Source organism: Python bivittatus, unplaced genomic scaffold, assembly GCF_059951505.1.
Source record: "Python bivittatus isolate LINGU-HERP-01145 unplaced genomic scaffold, Pbiv_v1 ctg000090_np1212, whole genome shotgun sequence".
Taxonomy (NCBI): domain Eukaryota; kingdom Metazoa; phylum Chordata; class Lepidosauria; order Squamata; family Pythonidae; genus Python; species Python bivittatus.
Window position 1 is genome coordinate 1,917,220 of NW_028277046.1, and position 21,514 is coordinate 1,938,733.

The window sequence follows — 21,514 nt, forward strand, 5'->3', positions numbered from 1 at the left end:
TTGAAGGGTACGTTCTTTTGGGAGCCCTGTGTCCATGAGTCGGATACCCCAGTTTGCAGAAGTGGCCCTCTCTTGTCTTCCTTTGTAGGCTAAAAAAGATGTGGTACACCGTTTATACGTGAAATAAATGCCAATAAATATATCACTTTACCCAGTGATAGGTCAATCAAACCTTTGCGTTTGGTCGCAGGCTGTCTCTGAATGCAGCCACAGGGAAAGCAGGAGCACATCTTGGTTATGGGCTCTTCAGAAACATCTTGCTAGCCACAGTGGGAAATTGGATGTCCAGATAGATGAACCTTTAGCTTCAGGGAGCCAGATTCTTCTTACATTCTTATATCACGTTCACGGCTACCTATGTAATTTTCCTTCCTTCCTTCCTTCCTTCCTTCCTTCCTTCCTTCCTTCCTTCCTTCCTTCCTTCCTTCCTTCCTTCCTTCCTTCCTTCCTTCCTTCCTTCCTTCCTCATCTTTAGTAATCCACAACTGTTCATATTTCCTTTTGTGTTGGGGCTATTTTTAAAATTTAAATGATCATAAAAGATGTGTTAGTTTTACAAGACTTCTGCAGGATTAAAGAATGCAGAAGTGAAGCCAAATCCATCCACACCCTTCAGTGCCACAAAAGAATAGCTGATAAAACAGCAAACCTCACTTGGCATGAGTTTATTCCACCTCCCCCCGAGCCTCACCTCCCATAATGGCCTGTGGCAACCTGCAGGTTGCGAGCCTTAACAGGTGGGCTTGTCTTTGTGGTCCCCCTCCCTAATGAGTTATTTGTGAGGGGTGTTTTGGGAGAAAGGAACAGCTACGATATTGCCTTGGTAGATATACATGTTTTCAAATTCTCTTGGCAACCAGGATTGTGTGGTTCTCTTTTGTTAATGTCTGCTGTCGGAATATGCAATGGAGGTTTTAAGGGGAGGAAACTTAAAACCCCTAACTACAAAATGGAAGCTGGAGGCCAAAATGATGCTGAAAAAACATGGGGGAGACCGGCAAAAGGTCTGGAACATGGCCTAGTCCATATTTTTTCTTGACAACGTCAGTGTAGACTCTGCAATGTTATTTATTGATTTGCTCTTAATAAGGGAGATTAACACACACACAAACACACACACACACACACACACACAGAGCAGTGCTCCAAAATTATTATTTGCTTCTATTTATTTATCTCTGCCATTTATATACCACTCAATTCTCCAAAGGCTCTGAGTGGCTTACAATAGTATAAAAATGAGGGAGGGAGGGAGGAAGCCCCCATTTTAATGACCCTCAATTTCCTAAGCATTAACACATACGCACCCCAGAAAAACATTTCTAGTAGCTCAGTCACCTCTTACTTCAATTTAGATTCCTGCACTGAGTAGAGTTAGACTGTGTGCCATAAGGACTCCTTCTAAATACTTCCGTGCAAGAACAACCCGCACTCAACCTCAAGATTTTAAGCAACATTTGATTTTGATTTGAAAATTAAATCTGGCCCCACTGTAATCCCTCTTTATGTAGTACAATGGGAGAGGCTGATGAAATTAGGACGTACGGTCTTACAGATTTTACTCAGATATTTTATGATCTTTATCCTGAAAGCTTGCTTGGGATGGTTTCTCCTAGACCTGGGGGGAATATGTTTGGGAAAGTAAAGCGGGCAAGGCACAGAAAATAACATCCATGCAGAAAGAAAACAGATGCCCTAGAAATGTTTTCATGTTACTGAATATTCCTCTGGATTGTCCTTCACATTCTTTCCCTTTCACCTCTCTTGGTCCTTAGATTGCTCTTCTCCCCCAGGTTTTCAGCCTCCCCCCTCGATAACACTGATCCGTATCTTGCCTTAGCTCTGCTTTCTCAATACAATAAGGACTCTCTTTGGACATTAGCCTAAGTGATCTGTCCCACATCCTAATAAGCTGCTGCTTTCCCGTGGACCCATGGAAGTCCCAGAATTCTGCTATGACGGATAACAGCCACTCTCTTGCTGGGGTTAGAATGCAGATCTACTGGCAGTGGTCACTCAGGAAATCACAGCTGAGATCTCTCTGATATTTTTGAAACAGTGCCATCATCGCTAAAACACAATTCTGTCTTCCATGCATGTCCCTCTTGGTCAGAAGGCTTTGCTTGTTCCCACTTTTTCCAACAAGATAGGATACAAATGGGGGTACGTCTTTTATTCTCTGACATACACACAAAGCCATTGCTGATGGTGCCTTTCTAAAAGATGGGTGCCAGGAGAGATTGTCTTCTCCTGTAAATAATGCTTGGGGAGAAGATTGCCATCCTGCTACCAAAACAAGCTCAAAGTTTTGGTTCCAATCTGTAAAGCTATCAACAACTTGGGCTATCTTCAATATAAATTGGCCCGACTCTTCTGATCATCAGTGGAGACCTTCTTGAGTATGTCATACCCTCCAAAGATGTGTCAACCAGCGCAAGAGGCTTGGTGGAACATGTTCCACCTAGGGAGGAAGCTCGTTCTAATCTTACTCTGTTTTAAGGGAATGCTGAGGGAAAAAAATCTGTATTCTCCCTGGCCTCTAGTCTCTGATGATGGTATTGTTCAACTATTCCTGGCCACTGATTTATACATGGAAAAAGAGAAATGTGGAGGAAAAGAGGTAGAAAAGAGAAGATACCTTAATGTTGTATGGAGAGGATTACATAGTGAAAGACATTATAATCGCACAAACCTTGTCCACTTCATCATGAAATCAGTGCAGAGATGCCAGATTCCTTTCTGAGAATTTCACCAACATTCTTGGGGGGGGGGGGACGTTTCCAAGCCAATGCCTTTTCCCCAAACTGAATGAGAATTTTTTGGTATGTGCTTAAAGAGGTAAAGGCTTGCCACAGAGAACAAGAATAGATAAATAAGGGGCACTGATTAATAAGAAGAGAAGGGATATTTAGAAACTGGTAAACAAGGTGTTCCAAAAGCAAGAACTGATACTCAGTGTGTGTGTGTGTGTATGTGTGTGTGTTTCCTACATGGCAAAGCTTTTTGTCTCTTAGGTAGCACATGGACACTGTGGTTGCCATGGTAAGGTACATGGGCTTTTTTTTTTTTTTTTAATTATAAGCACTATAAATAGGCATCTCTTTTCTTGGCCAAGAACATAAGTGAGAAATTTTAGTCAGGCAGGTGCTCCAGCAGTCAGAATTATGAAAGGTTACACGGCTGTTTACTGAAGCCGGTGATATTGGATGATGTGTTTGTCAGCTGATGCTCTGGTAGAAGGGCCTGGCCATTCCTGGATGAACATCACCAAGGCAATTGTCAGCGCAATGAACAAGGGTTGTGCTCACAAACAGGTGAAAGATGATTTTTCCTGCGGTTTCTCAGACAAGCAGGAAACAACCCAGAATTGGTATTGCAGACAAGCAGAAGAAGCCTAGTGGGTAGGGGCATTTCTTGCTTTGCTTCCCTTCCTCCATTTTTGGCCTTTGCACCTTGCTCTTCTGTGGTATGGTTAGAGGCTCCGTTGGGACATTAGAACACAGGAATAAGTTAGGAAGCCGCTATCCGTACTTCTGCACAGCACGGTCAAACAGCATTCCAGATGGGAAGCGGACAGCAAAGATGGATTTCAGATTGCTTTACTGCTCTAAAAAAGTGGTTCGCTCGTTCACTACACTTCACCATCACCAGTCACACAATGTGCTGAGCTGAAAACTAAGTGCACTGAGGCTTAGTGGGGCATGCAAACCCAACCAACAGTGGGCTCACAAAAAAACCATAAGGGTGATTCAGCATGTTCTGCTGGTGGTTTACAATTTGATGAATTGGTACGAATGCTGGACGCAGATCCAATATGGCAGACCAAGCCAGTTGGTTGACTTCTACTTTTCCTCCCTATAAAGACACATAAAAGCCAATCATAACCATATTGTTCATGGAATCATAGAGTTGAAAGGATCTCAGGAGTCACGTAATCCAGCTCCCTGCTCAGGGCAAGATTGCTAATACAAGGTTCATGGGGAAGGAAAAATAACCTCAAGATCCATATCAAGAAGCATTGTTAGGCACCATGTCATGACTCTCATTGATAAATCTCTCTTAAATCCATTTGGACTTCATCCCTGTTGGATTTGACTTTATCCTTGGTCTGTTCCTTATTAATGTTCAGATCTCCCTTTCCTGCATTTGCATCCTGTTGCAATAAGGTAAGACTTTTTCAGCTGTAAGTCCTGGCCTTAGTCCAGCTCATTCTATCTGACATGGCGATGTTCTGAAGTTCTTCGTCAGCTAATTCAAATCTCCGTGTAGCAGATAGGGTCTGGGTGACATCGAAGCAAAAGTAAAAAATTCCCCCAGGGACCACACTTTGGGTTATAACTGAATTGCGTCAGCCAACTCAAAAAAAGACAGGGGAATGTAATCAACTCCCACAATCCTGGTGCTTGTTCCAGTACCCAAGCAGAGATTTTGGAATGTAATTCTTCTGGTATCACTCTGAGACTGTTTCAGACTTGCCTCACTGTAAATCACATCCAAGCTGCAGCAACATCTGTAGAAAATTTGACAAAACTATTTGCTACAGAAACATTGGCCTAAATCATTCCCTCTCTCTTTCTCTTTCTCTTCCCACTGTTGGAGAAATTTATGAAAGCAGCTTGCCTCAGAGCATGATGCTGGGGGGGGGAGCATGAAAGGGGCACAGTCGCAAGATGGGTTGGAGTCCTGCAAGAAAAACATGTGGTGCATTTCATCCATGAGAAGTTGAAGCCAAAAACACCCTCAGCTTTAGAAGGTTGAATGACGCTTCCCCAAGGTTGATGCTAGCATACATCTCTTGCGCCAAGACCAAAGTTAGGCCCCAAGAATATGACATTGCCTTAAACCAAGTCAGACTGATCAACTGGCTTGACTCATGTGTAAGGTTTAAGCAGTAATGTGGTTGGTTTGCTTTTGGCTTAGCCTGATGTGTGATCTCCACTCATTCTGGCATAGCCTTGTGTGTGAACCAGGCTGCTCTGGTGTCTTCCATTACCCAATTTATAAAGTGAACCAGCCATGTTGGCTTATTCAACCGATTGTGCCAGAACAAACCATAGCCTGTGGCAGTATGTGACCCTAGCCACAATTAGAGGCTCACCGCCATGTTAAGTTAAATGTTCCATCTGCAACGCATTCAGCCCTCAACTAGGGTGTTTCCTGATGATTTGGCTCCACTAGCTTTTGACTAGTTTCCTTTAAAAAAAAAAGAAATCAATTACAGCCCAACGGAATTATTAGTTGCATATTTTGTCCTCTTGAACTTTTTTTGTGCCAGTGTAAATTTCCCAAGAAAAATCTCAAAACAAGCAGGAGGTGGAGATTTATGCGAAGGGAAAAATCTCCTCCTTTGGAGCACCATGATCGTTTTCCTACTTTCTTACTTTTTTACAATTTTTTCATTTGTTCTGAACAAATAGCTTTAGTGTGAATCAACAGGCTATAGTGGGGTTTTTTATTATTATTATTATTATTATTATCAGACTATGTTCCTGGAAAGGTTGGCAACAGTTTGTTTTCTTTTTATTCTTTCGTAACTGTTTTGGCTCACCAAGAAATGTTGTTAGAAAGGATAGTATAATATTAACATTTTAAATCAAATAGATGGTTATATATAATAAAACATATTCTCCAGCATATATGATTATATATTAATTATAACCGTATATAAGAACACCTGCAGAAGACAACAGGTTTGGGAAAAGCTTTGCAACCTATGTGTCTTTGGGGGGGGGGAAATCCCCTCCTCATCTTTTGTCTTCTAAATACTTCAAAAAATACGAGAGGGAGTAAAGGAAGAGTGGGAAGCATAATGATGCTTCCAAGAACCCATAAAGGAACATGACGTTCCTTTCTCTATATTCATCCCTTCCCCAGCTTTTTTCTGGACTTGGTTCTCAAGGTGGGAGCAAAACGCATTCCTTTTCTTTTGGCACTTGCTCCCACTTGTCCTGCTTGAAACAAAGAAATTGTATAGAACCAGCACTGCTTGCCAAAGTCAACCCTCCATTGTGTGCAGTCTGGTTTGGAGAGGCGAGAGCAGAAACTTGGAGGGGAAATTCTGACATCTGATCCCGTGGTTGGAGATCTCCATTCACATGGACCGAAGGGAAGCATTAGTAGAACAGTACTAACAACTTCATTAGGGAGTGTGAAGGTGGGACTTCTACTGCGTTAAAAAAAAAGGAAGTTAACCCTTTGCAAAGAATATGGAGCCAATTAAGTTCCTGTACCAGCCGTACCACGCTAGCAGATACAGAATCTCTTGTACATTGTTCCACACTAAATTTGGGGTCTTCACCTGTGAGAATGTGTGCTGGTCTGTGGGAATGGCCTTGGGAGACAGGGGGAAGCGCCTCAGCCAGGGGAACAGTCGGATAAGAGGCAGCTGAGCCCACAGCAGGAATGGGGCATGGAGAGCATCTCAGAAGGGAACCTTCCTAGTTTCTTGGACTGTAAAGGTGACAGGAGAGAAACGTACTTTCAGGCTTGCCAGATTGATGTCAGCGTTATGATGAACTAATTCTACTTTATTGGCAGACTACAGTAACAGAATCTTGCAAGTCTGAACGTACATTGGTTGTCCTTTACGCAGTCCATGCATGATTAAAAGAGGTTAGGCTTCAATTACATGGTTGTACCCACTGTCTTGACCTTGTGGAACAACCCCCGCCCCCCCCCTTCCCTGACCATTGGCTAATTCTTCCTGGATCAGGTTTGAATCGTTTTGGCATTCGCATGGAAGTTTCTTTATTTACTCTTCAGTTCAAATAACTGATAATCCCTACCCAAGGGCACACTTTTAGCCAGTCCTGACTATTTGCCTGAAAGGCAGAAAATAACTAGGAAGACCAATTTGTCCTGCAATTCTGTGTTCGCTCGGGGGAATGGCTTTCAAGCAGACCAATGCAGGGATTTTGTTGCGAGGGGGACGTCATTCATTCCAGCATTAAGAATTAACCCAGATGCATGTAAAGAAGAGGCAGATGTCTGGCCCCCTGACAAATATGTGCATATTTTTATTAATTTGCAGGATAGATGCCAGAATCCATGCTCCTTGCTTTTTTTTTCCTCCTCCGCATCTTGGTACAGCCCTTTTCTCTTCTAGTCCCCTGTCTGTTTAGCCTGAACTGAATAAAAAACCGAAGGGTGAGTTGTGAGCCGTTGTGGTTTTGTCCATGCCTGATTTCTTGATGCTATATTCCCTGACCTTGATGGGCTAATATATGGTCTGTTACTAGGTGAGCTCCCTTTCTGGAATTCCCCTCTTGGCACTTTCTCTTTCCAAATGGAGTCTTTGATTTCCCCCCCAGATCAGAGATCCTCAGTGTTCCCATCTGTGAAATGGGAAGCCACGAAGAGGGAGGCATATTTCCTCAATGCTTATCAAGCACCGTCTGGCTTCTTTTTGCCTCTTGATAGCTTCTCTTTTTCCTTCCCCTTTATTCTCATAGGTCCTGCTACCCAACTGTTCTTCCCGAGCACTAGGAAGAAAAGCGAAGTGGGATTTATGCCAGGATTAAAGACTTGTGGGCCTGCTTGTTTGAATCATCCTATTTAGCCAGCAAAAATTAGGGCAGGATGAAGGAAATTTAAAGGAAGCGGGCCTCCCTCCAGCTGCATTGGGTTTGCTAAATGCTTGCCGTTGGATTTTCACGTACCCCAAAACATTGTTCAGCTGTCTAGATTCGCAGTCTGAAGAACGGATCATTCTCCACATTCTGCCTCCTCTGTCCTGTTGTACTTCCTACCGAGATCTGGGCTTAGCGGATCTTTATGCGTTTAGGAGGTGTCCTTGCGTAAAGAGCAGAAGGGAAACCAGCAGTGTAAGGTTGCGGTTTTTCGAAGGAACACTCAAGTTGCAGCATGAATTAAAGGCCCAGGAGAAGATATGGTGGCTCGGATTTCTTTTATTCCCTTTGCCCACCTGAAAAACCCACTTACTTACTTATCAAAGCGGGTGAGCCGAAAGCATGGGGCAGTCCCAAACGGAGTAAACTATTGTACTTACCACATTCAGTGATAACCTGCTACTTTTATTCTTTGACCTCTGTTTTTCTTTCTCCAAGGATGGGTTTCCTCCCCACTGCAACCCCATTTTTCTGTTCACAACAGCCTTGCAAAGTAGGTTACGGGGGGAAATGTGGATTTGAAGCTGGGTCTCGGCACACAATATCCTAACCTTGGGCTGTGTTTGGATGGGGGAATAGAAGGACAGGCAGAGAGCCAGCTCTTAACCTTACAGCTCCTTTATTAGCTTTTTTGGAGCTGGGGTTTAAACATTTAAATTTATGTGAACTTTATTCTTGCCTTTCGTTCCCCGCTCCCCAATTTCATGCTTCTCGACCTCTCGAAGGCCATTTGCACATAAAGCCACGCCAGCAAAAATGAGAAGCCAAGAGCAAGCAGCGTGGATTTCTTCCCCTTTTCGGGAGTGTCATTAAGCCAAACCCATTTTTTTGGGCCCGACCCTGATGGCATTTGCAGGTTGAGGCCACTGGTTAGCATTCAGAAGAGGCGGTGGTTATGCAACGCATCTTTTTCTTTCGTGGAATTTTACTGGGGTAGCAAAGGAGGGAGAGTTGGAACGACATTGATGTCATCATCTGCCATTGATAGGCCTCCTGCGCTTTCTCATGGCTTCTCCATCTTCTTTCCATGCACAAAAAGGAACCGATCAGCTGCACAGGGCATTCAAGCTGGCAGGGCCCAGAGCCTTCCCTGCCTCCCCCCCACCCCGTCCTCCCCCCACCCCCGGAAGGCCCTCCACAATAGCACAGCAAAACAGCAGCTGGGTATATTGTATAATAGGTTTTGCAGAGCAATAAACTCCCAGTGACTCAGATGAGCTTAGCCATTCACTAGAAGAGAAAGCAAGATGGTTTGGGGGGAAGAACAATATTTTATTTGGATGTCGCTGAGGGTGGTTTTGGGGGGGGGGGGGGCTGCAGTAATTTCCCATTACTTGCAAAGCACACAGAGTTTCCACCTTACCGCAGTAAAGCTGCGGTTATTGACGATGCTTCGAGCATAGAGCAGCTGCAAGGGGCAGTTTGGGGTATGAAATTGCCTGGGGAAGGAAAAAAGATCAGCCTCCTTCTTCATGCTTCCCTAATACTAGCTGGACTCTTCTATTGAGATTAGCTAGGGTACTCTGAGGATGCAATTGATGTTTTCTTGATCTGCGCATTGCTGCAAAGTGTTATGTTTTTGAAAGAGGCAGATAAGGGGGAGAGAGAGAGAGAGAGAGAGAGAGAGAGAAGGTTTCTGGATTTTATTTGAATCCCGTACTTTTGCACACACCAATTTATTCTTTGATTATTGCATACCAAACTGTCATCAACTTTGGGGCTGGCTGGTGGACGGTTTGCCTCAAGGCTGGATTGGTGAAAACAGAAATGCCACCACCAGCGCCACGCTGTTTCTCTACCCAGATTATACGGGCACAAGCAACCCATACTTTGCGGATGAATTTTTAGAAAAGTGTCTCCATTTCTTAACTAACGGGACGCCATCAAAACAATTCACAAAATGACCGCTTTGCTTTAGCTGGGTACTTATTTGTCACGCTCAAACACACGCGCACAAAAGGAATGCCGATTCAGGGACTATAATTTGAGACTGATTGGCAGTGTTTTTGACTCTGTAATCTGGAACGTAAGGAAAAGCTGTTGCCTGGTTTGTTAGCTTATTAAAATGTTTCTTGGCTTTTCCTATTTTTTTAAAAGACACCCCCTTTATATTTCTCCAAAAGGTATAAGGCATCTTCTAAAATCTCAAGTCTAAAATCCCCATCTGATACTTTTTTTGAGTTGCCATGGATATTAATGGTTTTCTTGCATGTGGATATGTATTTTTTCCCAAAAAGTAGTAGGAAGAGAGGATGGGCGGGAGGGAAAAAGAGGAAGGAAGGAAGGAAGGAAGGAAGGAAGGAAGGAAGGAAGGAAGGAAGGAAGGAAGGAAGGAAGGAAGGAAGGAAGGAAGGAAGGAAGGGAATCTTGCATGTCACTGTTCTTATGCAACACGGTCTTGGATCCCTCTCTCCCTCTCTTTCTGTTTTTCTTTGCCATTGGCAGCAGAATTGTGTGTATATTTGTGTGTGCAAATCTGCGCGTTGGGAAAGCTTGTTGAGAAAATATCTCATTCACATCCGGCTTGGCTTTTTTCCTTCGGCCATGTTATATAAGCTCAAATATGGAAAAAGGCATTTTGCTTGCCATCACTGACTGACATCTTTTAACCTTTCCTACTCAGTTGCACGGGGTTGTGTATGTGTGTGTGTGTGTGTGTGGAATGGACCAGAGCAGAGGAGACGTGTTCCGTCATGTTTCAAACATCCTCGGATTGTTCCCGTGTATCGCTCTGACGAAGCACGCCCTGGTTTTCATTAAGAACCCAATTTGCTTACAAACCTGCTATTTTGGAGTGTTTTTCTTCCTGAATCCTCCTGCTTGTGGTTCTGATTTTTAAAAGCTGTTCCTCTGCATTCTTACTCACCTGCGGTGAAACGCTGAGGCTGGTGGAAGGGGGGAAAGTCACTTTTCACTTTATCAGCGGGAGATTCTTCCTTGGGGGGGGAAGAATTCAAGGACATCTGCCAAAGTCCTGTCCTCCCACCATTCTCTCTGCTTCTAATTGAAACTCAGTTTTCATCAGTCTTACTGGTTGAGAAACAGAGGTAGACAGAAGAAGGATCTTCTCCTTTCAAAATAAGGGATGAGACCATCCAGGATCCTTATACAGTATTATGACTTCTGTGTTTCCTTTCCAACGATATGTGAGAAGATCAACCAAAAGGAAAATTCCAATGCTCTGTTAGTTGTACTGTTAGTTGTTCCCCTACAACATAAATAGGTTGGACATTCTTTGAAAATACTAATTTCAATAGAAATACAATCCCCCCCCCCCCGCAAGAGCATGACACCTACTTCGCTGAATGCAGGAAGACTTAAAAATTGGAGTTGGGTGGTACATGTACCCTTCAGAAGACATGGTTGAAGGTGTGGGAGAGAGAATATGGTGGCTCTTTTTAAGGACCTGAAAGGGTTTCATTGGACAGTTGAGCATGACATTCAGCATCTCGAGGACTTATGTGAAAAAGAAGAACCTAATTTTCAAATCTGTTAAGATGCTTCATGAAAGGAGGGTCATATTAAGTTGGAACTTATAGTGACTGAAGGAATGCTGGTCTAGAGCTTACAGATGCTTACAGTAATAACCCTTCTGATTTGTATCCTGAGACGAGGATGAGCAGGTACAACAATTGGTCCAAGACCTGGGTTGGGACACTCCAGAAATCCCTCTACTTAGCTCCAAACCTGGAAAAAAATGAGGGAGTCTCTTGGGAAAATCTGAACTGGCTCCCCCCACAATCCAAGAGAGAAGGTACACACAGCCTAGCTTCACCATGTCAAGGAAGGCTGCTCTTTTCTTCCTCATTTGGATGTTTATTAGTAGTTGGATGGGAGACCACCAGGAGAAGCCGGAGCTGCCCGCTAGCTTGCAAACTTCCAAAAGCCTCCAGGAGTAAGCAGTGGGAAAGCATTGCCAAGAAACTACACCGGTGAAGGTATGAAGAGGAAACCAGCTCTACCTTTACAACAGAGGGCAGAACTATGGCATTCCAGAGGGGGGGTGTTGTAAGAAGCCAAGCCAGTAGTGGTGGATTTCTGGTTCAGGAACATTCAAAATCCTGGGGTAGAAGGTTGTGAGTCAGCAACAGAGTTGAGAGTGTTGCTTGGATCCCATCGTGAAAGCCACACCATAGGAGATGCATTTTATTTTATTTTATTTTATTTTATTTTATTTTATTTTATTTTATTTTATTTTATTTTATTTTATTTTATTTACTATTAAATTTGTTATTAAAGTTATATGCCGCCCATCTCCCCCATTTTATGCACTATGGCTAACGATGTTTGGAGGGGGGGACCGCAAAGCATCCTTAACTTTCTCTCTTCCTTCTATTTACCATTTAAAAATAGTTCCACCCGAAAGGCTTCCCGAGATTTAAACGGGGGTTGGGGGGGGAGGGAAAAAAAACTCAACCAACATCTGCCAGGCAGAAGTCCTGTGTCAGCAGACAGCACCAATTAAGTGCAGCCCGCACAACAGCTTAATTACTGATGAGACGGCTCTCCTGACAAAAGGGAGCCGCTGCGTGCCGTACCAGATCTCCAGCCCTTTGGAAGGCGGGCGGAGAGAAGCGTTTCTGCAATCCAGTGGCAACCATCTCTCTCGCCTTGGGCCTCTGGAAGTGGAGCCCAACGACAGAGACGCCCCCAGTCTGAAAGGGATGGGACCGGTGAGGATAAAACAGCTGGTGCCCCACTTACGAGAGACAAGGACATGGGAATTTCATACGGTCCAAAAGCCTTTGCATGTTAGCCATGAGTCTCCCGTAATTCACCCCTGGCCTGTGCACCATCATCTCAGCTCTGCTGTTAAGCTCCTGAGATAGCCCAACTCAGGCCCTCCATCCAGTAATAGAGAGGCTGGAAAAGCTGCTGTTTTTCACTCCAGGAGAAAACTTCTGAAAGGAAGGGGTAACTTCAGGGGCAGGGTGCCATCCCCTCATCTATTTGGGTCTTGAGGCACCGGGACAACCAAGACTTGCTGCCAAAGGAGGCTTCCCTGCCAGCGGGCTAACCACGAATGTCAGGATTTCGAGTCGAGCAATTTTGTGGAGAACGCAAAGACACTGCGGTTTCTAAGATCAGGAATCAAGCTTGCCCTGTTTTCTGGACGCCTTGCTTGAAGTGGACTTGCAGGAGAAATGGGAAAACTCTTTAGCCATCAACACAAGGCAACTTTCTCCAAGCCCTCCAACTGAATGAGAATTCTGGGACTCTCCAGCTAAGACAGATTTCTATTCCCAGAATCCTTTGCTAGTACAGTCATTGGCCAACCCAGTTTCCATGTTGCATCCCCTTCACTACATGGGCTTTAAGGCATTTGGACACTGGGAACCTAGGAGCTGGCCAGCTTTTCATTCATTCATTCATTCATTCATTCATTCATTCATTCATTCATTCATTGTAATTTTTTGATTACAAAAAGAAGAAAAGAAATACATAAAGAGGTTTAACAAAAAAGTGGGAAAAAACAAAGAGAAAAAAAGTGTTAATATATCATTATAACAATAAACAATTTCAATTCTATATATACTTACCTAATACAAATGTTGTTCAAGTACATATATATTTCTAATAGATTTATATGACTTTTTTTTTTAACCTAACTGTATTTTGTATAAATGAGCTGGCCAACTTTGTGGCTCTTCCTAACTTTGGAACTCCTTTTCAGTAGAACTTGCCCTGTTTCTATTCTTGTTGATCTCTGCCATTGGTCGTAGTTTGAAGTTTTACCTGCTTTGTTTTTAGTTGTTAGTGTATATGTTTTGGGTTTGTTCTGGTGTTCATGTTATATTTTATCATACTTTATTATACTGCTGTTACTAGCCACATTGAGCCCTGCTGGAAGGAGATCAGGATACCCCTTTAACAAAGGAAGAGAGGAGAGTTAGATTTGTAACTAAATAAGGAAGGCTTCAAGTGGGCTCCTCTCCATCTTCTTTTTAAATAGTTGTCTAATGTGAAAGCACACCATTTCTGCAAACAAATTGATAATCCATCTCTGGAAGAGGATAGAGACAAGAAAGTCAATATCTTAAGCAGCCAAATTTATGCTAGTCCTAAAACACTCAAGCACTCTTCATCCTCTCATGAACATAGCAAAATGCCCCCCTTTCTCTTTGGCTAATCCTCTCAGCAGCAATTACTCCTGGGTAGATACAGATCAGATGGCGTTGTAAGGTTGTGTTCATTAACTGAAACACAACTGACCGGTTTAACATTCTGTGTGTATTGTTTGAACATAGCCTAAAACATAGTTCTTTCTATATTTTATTTTATTTTATTTTATTTTATTTTATTTTATTTTATTTTATTTTATTTTATTTTATTTTATTTATTTTTTGTGCCTTTGAGTCAGTGTTGACTCCTGGCGACTGCCTGGATAAGTCCCTGCAGTTTTCTTGGCAAGATTTAGGAAGCGGTTTGCCATTGCCTCCTTCCTAGGGCTGAGAGAGAGGGACTGGCCTAAAGTCACCCAGCTGGCTTTGTGCCTAAGGTGGGACTAGAACTCACAGTCTCCCACTTTCTAGCTTCATGCCTTAAAAACTACACCAAACTGGCTCTTGGATGTATTTTATTTATATTTATTAATAATTTAGATTTTTTTAAAGCCACCCAACTCATCACTGACTCTGGGTGGCATCAAGTTAAAACCACCTAATGCAATGCAGTAAAAACTGAATATAAAAAAGAAATTAAAAAGGCCCATAATAGAGAGAATTGAGCATTGATGTGAGCTGGTTCTTTGTCAGCAGATGAAAACAACCTGACAGCAGATCTAATTGTGGCTAAAACAAAGGACAGGTGGAAAGTGGCCCCCATCCAAAAGAGGAATCTGTGCAGCCCATTACATAAGACAAGCAAGAGAAAGAAGCTCCACAGGTTTTGAATATTGATCTTATAAATAGGGCTTGCTCTTGAAACACAGCAGTCCCTAGAATTCTTTCACTATACCTTCTTAACTTTTCTTCAGTAACAACTCCTTATCAGAAATTCCTGAATTCCTGTGAGCTTGCCAGATAAATTCTAGTCCTACCTGCTGGTTGAACCCAGTAAGTGATGACTATGGGCAGTCCCTAGTGTTGACATGGTGCTGTGGTTGAAGTACCAAACTTGGTAAGACCTGTGAAGATGCCGCTGTTCACTTGTGGAGCTCACCAGCTATTTGGACCAGTCCCCTCTCCCAACTTACCTCCCAGGGCTGCAGTAGAGATAAAATCAGAGGAGAATCCAAGATAAGCTGCCTTGAGAGGATTCAAAGAAGAGGCAAGATGTGAACACAACCAAGCCCATCCTTATCCTCATCTTGCCAGATTCTTCCCATAGGTAAGTCTTGTTTGGAGGAAACAAGAAGCCTGTTTGAAGCCTGTCCTTCCCTTGTAAAAAGGAAAGAGGGATAGAACCGCAAACTGGCCACAAACACTGCTCCTTCCACAGCCGCACAGGACAATTATCTCATAAGGAGCAGCAATCAAGACAATTCAAACAGCTGGCACACCGCCTAGTTTCCGGATTCCGGCATCTGAGTCATTAACATTATGGATGGAGGGCGAGGATGCTGGACAAAGGGAGGGGGAGGAAGAGGAAGGGCAGCCCTTCTGAGGAAAAACCCATCCAGCAGAAAGAGAACATTGACTTTGAGGCCCTCTGGGAAGCTTGAAGAATCCATAGGGGGAGAGAGCCTTGGCAAGTCTCAGATCACCATTCAGTTTCCTCTCCCAACTCAAGAGTCAGCATCTCTAGAATGAAATCACCAAAGGGATGCTGGGTCTTTGGATGTTTCTAAAAAAAGGAAGACAGCTTGGGTTGCCAAGGGTGGAAATGGCAGTAGAAGAAAGATTCTTTCAAGAGAGAAAGAGGGAGAGAGGGAGGAGGTTGGGCAGACTGCCACATGTTGACTTTCATCATGGACAAGAGAATCGTACAAGCTCTGCTGGATAAGGAAAGACAGTGCAGCGGGGAGAAGCCTCTGCTTGGTAGCAGGGTGCATGGTTCCAGATTGAGTTCCTGGCATTTTCACTTAAAAGGATCAGGTCAAAAAGGGCGGCAAGAGCTCTTTCTGTGTAAAGCTCCAGAGAGTCACTGCCGGGCTGAGCTGGAAACTCCTGGCCCAAATGGAGAAATGGATCTGAAGAGAAGGCAGTTTCCAGTATTCTGTTGGATCTGTTCATGGAGAGGAGCCAAGGATCAATGGTTGAGCATCTGCTCTGCCTGCAGGAGCTCCCAGCTTCCTGGCTAAAATCACTGAGCGTCTTGTAGAGCCAGGCTAAGGGAAGTGCGAGGCTGGGAAGTGGCGTGGCGAGAGAAGCTGGCAGAACATCTGCTCCGAGAAAAGCAGCAGGAGGACTCAAGGCACACAGCCTCCTTGGCTAAGCCACAAAAGAGCCAGCTGAAATCCTGGCCCGATCAGGGCTTTCGAGCTCTGGATCCCACCCCAGGGACAAGATTCTCCAGCCTGCGTCGGACTGGCCAGCCTCATCCACAGGTTGCAGAGCTATTGAAAATCCCAAGGGGGAAGACGTTGGTACTGCGACTGAACTTTTGGAACCAGGCAGGGCTGGGTTCAGACACCTCTGCTTAAGCCCTCAAGAATACGACCAAGAGTGGAAATATTCTAGTTGGCTTTGGGCTTAAAGAACAATATCAGCATGAGCATCGTCATCAACCCCCCAAAGTGCTCAAGCCAGACTATTAAGTCTATGAAACCACAGTGCCAAAATATGAAATAATACAACAAAAGGATCAGAAGAAAATTAAGAGTTAAGAAGCTTTACAGCATGGTTCCTCTCACCGTGCTAATTCTGGATTGTTTCTTTGTTTTGGCTTGTCGGCTCGGGTGAACCAAGGTATTGGAGTTTTTAAATCTGTGGTTTAATATTTTCCAGCTTTTGTGAGTCCAACACAATAATTTAAGTTCATTGCAGTTTATTCCATAAACCATGGGTAAACAAATCATGGCTTAACATGAAACATGGAGGTGCCATCTGCTCCTGTGGAGGACCAAAATATTTACAATTACGTCTCCCTCGAGTTGAACTGAACTTCTGGTGATTTTATGGGCACATCCGAATAGTGTTCTTGGCAGTATTATGGGGTGCTTTCCCACCTTCTCAATCTAGCCTACAGCCCAGGGATTTCTGAGTACAGTAATCTCCATTCCAAGTACTAATCAGATCCAATCTTGCTTAGCTTTTTGAGGTCACTGAAGGTCGTATGGCTGGGCAAACGCTTACTCTTTAAAAGGCTTCACACGACTTTGGAGGAATAGAACTTGAATATACTTGCTGGAATTGGAAAGGAATCGTCACCACGGAACTCAAAGGCTGTGGTTCTGCTATTGATTCCCCCCCCCCCTTTCTGTTTTGTTTTGAACAAAACCATGTTGGCTGTGCTCATGACACACATGTACAATCTGTTGGCATCCAAGACTCATGGATATGTGCGAAACCCATCAGAACTGCAAAGGGGGGATGAGGGGAGCCAAGAAACTCTCCATTGACCATGAGTTGCACCAGAGGTGGGATCCTGATCAGACTTTGGGTTATTTGATTTAAGCTGCATTTGGAGTATCCACTGAAGTGACAGCAATAGCAAAAGGCCATCCCCTTCCTCACCCTAAATTAAACCCTTGAAACGAGGAAGGCTTGAGTAATTGAAAGGGAATCCTTGTGCAGAAAGATAATGAACAAGCTTCCTGAGATGACTGTTCAGCCCGATTTCAGAAGAGCTTTGCAGGTGACTGGGTGAAATGCCTGGCAAACAGAAAAGGGAAGGAAGGAAGGAAGGAAGGAAGGAAGGAAGGAAGGAAGGAAGGAAGGAAGGAAGGAAGGAAGGAAGGAAGGAAGGAAGGAAGGAAGGAAGGGAGGGAGGGAGGGAGGGAGGGAGGGAGGGAGGGAGGGAGGGAGGGAGGGAGGGAGGGAGGGAGGGAGCACTAATTTCTGACTCTGGTTCTGCTCACTGCTGTCCCTACTGGCTTCTCCTGCTTGATGAGGCCACCAACCAATTATTCCTGAATACCTTGGGGGATGGATAGAAGAGATTCCAGAGAATGAACTTGAACTCAGGATCATTCCAGTTCTCTTGTCCAGGCACCACTGATTTTCTTCCCCTTACCTGGATTTCTTTGCTTTAGCCAAGGCCCTTTGATGTGAGCTAACCCTGTCCATAATCACTCAGTATTGTGAGCTCTGCCTCCAATAGGCATCGTCCCTTCTGCACCTGAGCCTCTCCCAGTGGGCTTACTCAGAGACAACACTAAGGGTGGGGATCAGAAGGAGGTGGGTTCTTGGTGATGTTTCACTACCAGGCTACGTAACGTCATCAGTCTCAAGATACGACTGAGGATATTATCTACCCTGATAATGAACACCAGCAATTCAACCCTGAGGTGCATCTGTTCTCCGCTATCGCAGGAGAGTGGCCAGCCGCCTTCAGTGCTCCATTGTAGTTGTCCTCTAGTGGGTACATGGGCACTGCAGCCTCTTTAATTTCCCACAATGCCTTGCTGCAGGGCATTGTGGGAAAGATAAATGGTAGTCTGGCACAAGGAGGTGACATATTTAAGAATGGGGGGAATGTCAGAATTAAGCAACTCAGGACAGAACGTGGCATATAAGAGTTGCATAATTTGCCACCAAGCCATATTCCTCCTAATACATTGCTGTGTTCAATGTTGCATCACCGGGCTGCGTGTCTCTTTGTCTCCTCTGCCTCTGTTGTAAGGGAAGGGTAGTATATAAGATAGCAAATGACATTAAAGACTCTGCTGTTTTCAGGAAAAACATACCTACACAGCATTTTTAAATTTCTTGGCCTCCTTTCCGGTCGGAATCACCTCACTGTCCCTGCTTCTGCCCGTTTGTTCATTTGCAGGTAGAACTATCAGAACGAGAAAACGTAGATACGTTTTTTGCCTTTGAATGTTGGCATTACCGTTCCCCCTCTGCAAATGAGAAACATATGGCCTTGCAACTAGAATTAGCAATATTTGGAAGGAAATAGCTGAAGTCCTAAGACAAACAATATCTGTATGAATTCTACGAAATCCAATAATTTTCTTATTAGGATGCATGAATACCCGAGTGCCAATAAAAAGAATTTTGATATGGCAGTTCATTTCCGCATAGCAAAAGTTAACCAAATTTGCAAGCCAACAAGGTCGTCAATCTCGGCGTCAGTTAAACCAGAGCTGGAACACTATGAGTTCCTCGGATAAATTCATGTATTTAGAATGAAGAAAAGGGAAGGAATTTCTTGGCATAGAGTTTCAACTAGAATCTGTAAAAATTTGGGACCCCTTCTTCCTGTCAAAAATCCTGCTTTGTTGATTTGAGATTATTAACGATTCAATGTGAGAAGATACACTGTGACTGCTATGTTAATATGGCAGTCTTTAATGTTTAAAAAAGCGAATAAAAATTTGGGACTGTTCCTAGAGTCTAGGCAATTGTTCAATCTCTTCACCCTCCCCTCGAAAACTTTCTTCTTGGTTTGGGTCCAGTTTTCTCTCTCCAGTCATTCGTCCTTCCTTGCACTGGTACTCTCTTGCAGGGGAGGCTCATTGGGAGGGTCAAGAGAGCAATTTGTGACCCCTTAAATCTGAGCCTTGTGAGATAAGGGAGGTGCTCTTCCGGTATCCAACTGCTGTGGAGATATTGGAGCTGAGGATCTCATTTCTCTCCCCCCTCCCCAATGAAAAGTTCCATTGTCTGCAGCCCAGCCTGTGAAATATCTACTTGGTGAATGACAGTGAGTGGATGAACAGCTGGGAGAAAGAGGAGGAAGGGCCTCGTATTAAATTCCACCCCCCCCCACAAATACACGCACATATATGCACCGAAGCAGCAAGGTGGAAGAAGACTCAAGATCTCATTGGAAAGATCTCTACGTGGCCAGCTAAGAAAAAAAGCTAAGGCAGGGCACATCCCTCCTCCTAAACCATTGCTTGTTTAATCCATTGTTTATTAAATGCACTGCCGTTTGGCTGGCTTCACACGAGGCATGAAACTGAGATAAAAGGAGGCTTAGTGTAATTTGTGGGAACCTTGCTTGTGCCAAAGGTTTTATCCTGCTAGCATAATTTATGGTGAGAAAAGAGGCACTTCGTTTTCAAATAAGTTAGTATTACTGTTTATTTTGTCGGTATCCTGGAGGCAGATGAGTTGTTCCTCCTCGTCTTCCTTCTCTTAACATTCTTGTGATTGCAGATGGATAGGCAGCCTCCAGAGTTTTGAAGCAAGGTGCCCATACACCCCCTCACCTCAGCCATCCTGGCAAATGGTTGTCGTAGTTCAAACGGTCTGAAGAGCACCAAGTTACCTGTGCCTGGGATGGACAGAATTTCTGTCAGCCTTGCGAAATAGTCCAGACAAGAAGCACATCCAGCGTATCTATCTTTATTGTAAGGTTACATTAACAGATCTTGCAAGTCTGAAAGGACCTCTCTCCCCCCTCACCTTTACAGTCCAAGAAACTAGGGAAGGTCCCTTTTGAGATGCTTTCCACACTCCCATTCCTTCTGTGGGCTCAGCTGCCTCTTATCTGACCATTGCCTAGCCTGTGGCTCTTCCTCCTGTCTCCCGAGGTCATTCCCACAGACCATTACAATTTCTCACTGTTTAATTGCTATACTTCTCCTAGTAACATCTTCATGTACAAGTGTGGCGTGTGTTTGCTCTTTTTACCCCATTTCATTTCATATCATTGCCTAAGAGAAGCCCAGTTGACTAGCTTCTAACAGAGGCTCTTCAAGTAATTAGACAGGGAACCTTGTTCTTAATTTTTGGAGGTGCCAGCATCAGCTTGAGGGCTTTGTGCCCGCAGGATAAAGCTGCTGGATTGGGACTGGAAAAATCCAGATGATCCCTAGAGGGCTACAGAGAGAGATTTCGGTATCTGTGCCCTGTCATCTGTAACCATCTGGATTTTTCTGGTAGAGCTACCCCAGAATATATGTTCTGCCATCAAAGCCCATGCCCTCCCACAAGTCTTCATTAGTCTTTGAAAAATAGCAGGGTGGACTGTTGGTCCCACTACTTTGGAGCAATCCCTGGAGTGAATGTACTGCTCAGATAGACTGCCCTTACTCTTAAAGGAGGCAGAGGAAAAGCTTTATTATTACCACCATCTTGGAGGCAGGAGATGCAACCTATTTGTAGTCTTGGTGCCCTAGCCAGAGGATGTAGTATTTATTCCAAATGGTGTGTAATTTGCCCTTCCTTCCTTCCTTCCTTCCTTCCTTCCTTCCTTCCTTCCTTCCTTCCTTCCTTCCTTCCTTCCTTCTCTTCTCTTCTCTTCTCTTCTCTTCTCTTCTCTTCTCTTCTCTTCTCTTCTCTTCTCTTCTCTTCTCTCATTTTCTTTTCTCTTTCTCTCCTTCCTTCTGATTTCCTCCCTTTTCTCTTTTTACTTTTCCTCTCCATTTCTTTTTTCTTTCTTCTCCTTTCCCATTCCTTCCTTCTTTTTAATTTTTTGTTATGTTTTGCGGCCAGCAGCATTTCCCCATGACACCCCCGAGCTGAATGCACCCAACTTTCCGTAGGAGGAGAAAGAACAGCAAATTGACTGACACTGGTGTGATTTCTATGAATGAATAATAAATGGCGGGGGGTGGAGGGGAACCTCTAATAATGAAATTGAAATGAGTACCAAAACAAGCAGGCCAGATTTCCTCTCTTTCTAGCTGTTCACTGGTGGCAAATAGCCGGAGCCCTTCCCAAATCACCCCTTTGGCGTTGGGCTTCCAGGCACCTTGCTGTACGTCCTAGAATTCAGCAAGAGGGAACAAGTTGTGGTTTACAAGTTCCAGCAGGTAGGCAGAAGTGTATCTGGGGGGAAAACTGCCGAGAGGAGCCCCGTGTGTGCTTCTCCTTTTCATTTTAGGGTAT

General features: G+C 44.1%; 1 protein-coding gene across 5 annotated transcripts in view; it reads left to right on the forward strand.

The window, feature by feature from the left end:
- The window catches only part of MORN1 (MORN repeat containing 1), a 169,672-nt gene that overhangs the window by 67,712 nt on the left and 80,446 nt on the right, over positions 1–21,514 (forward strand). The gene's annotated exons all lie outside the window — the stretch shown is intronic.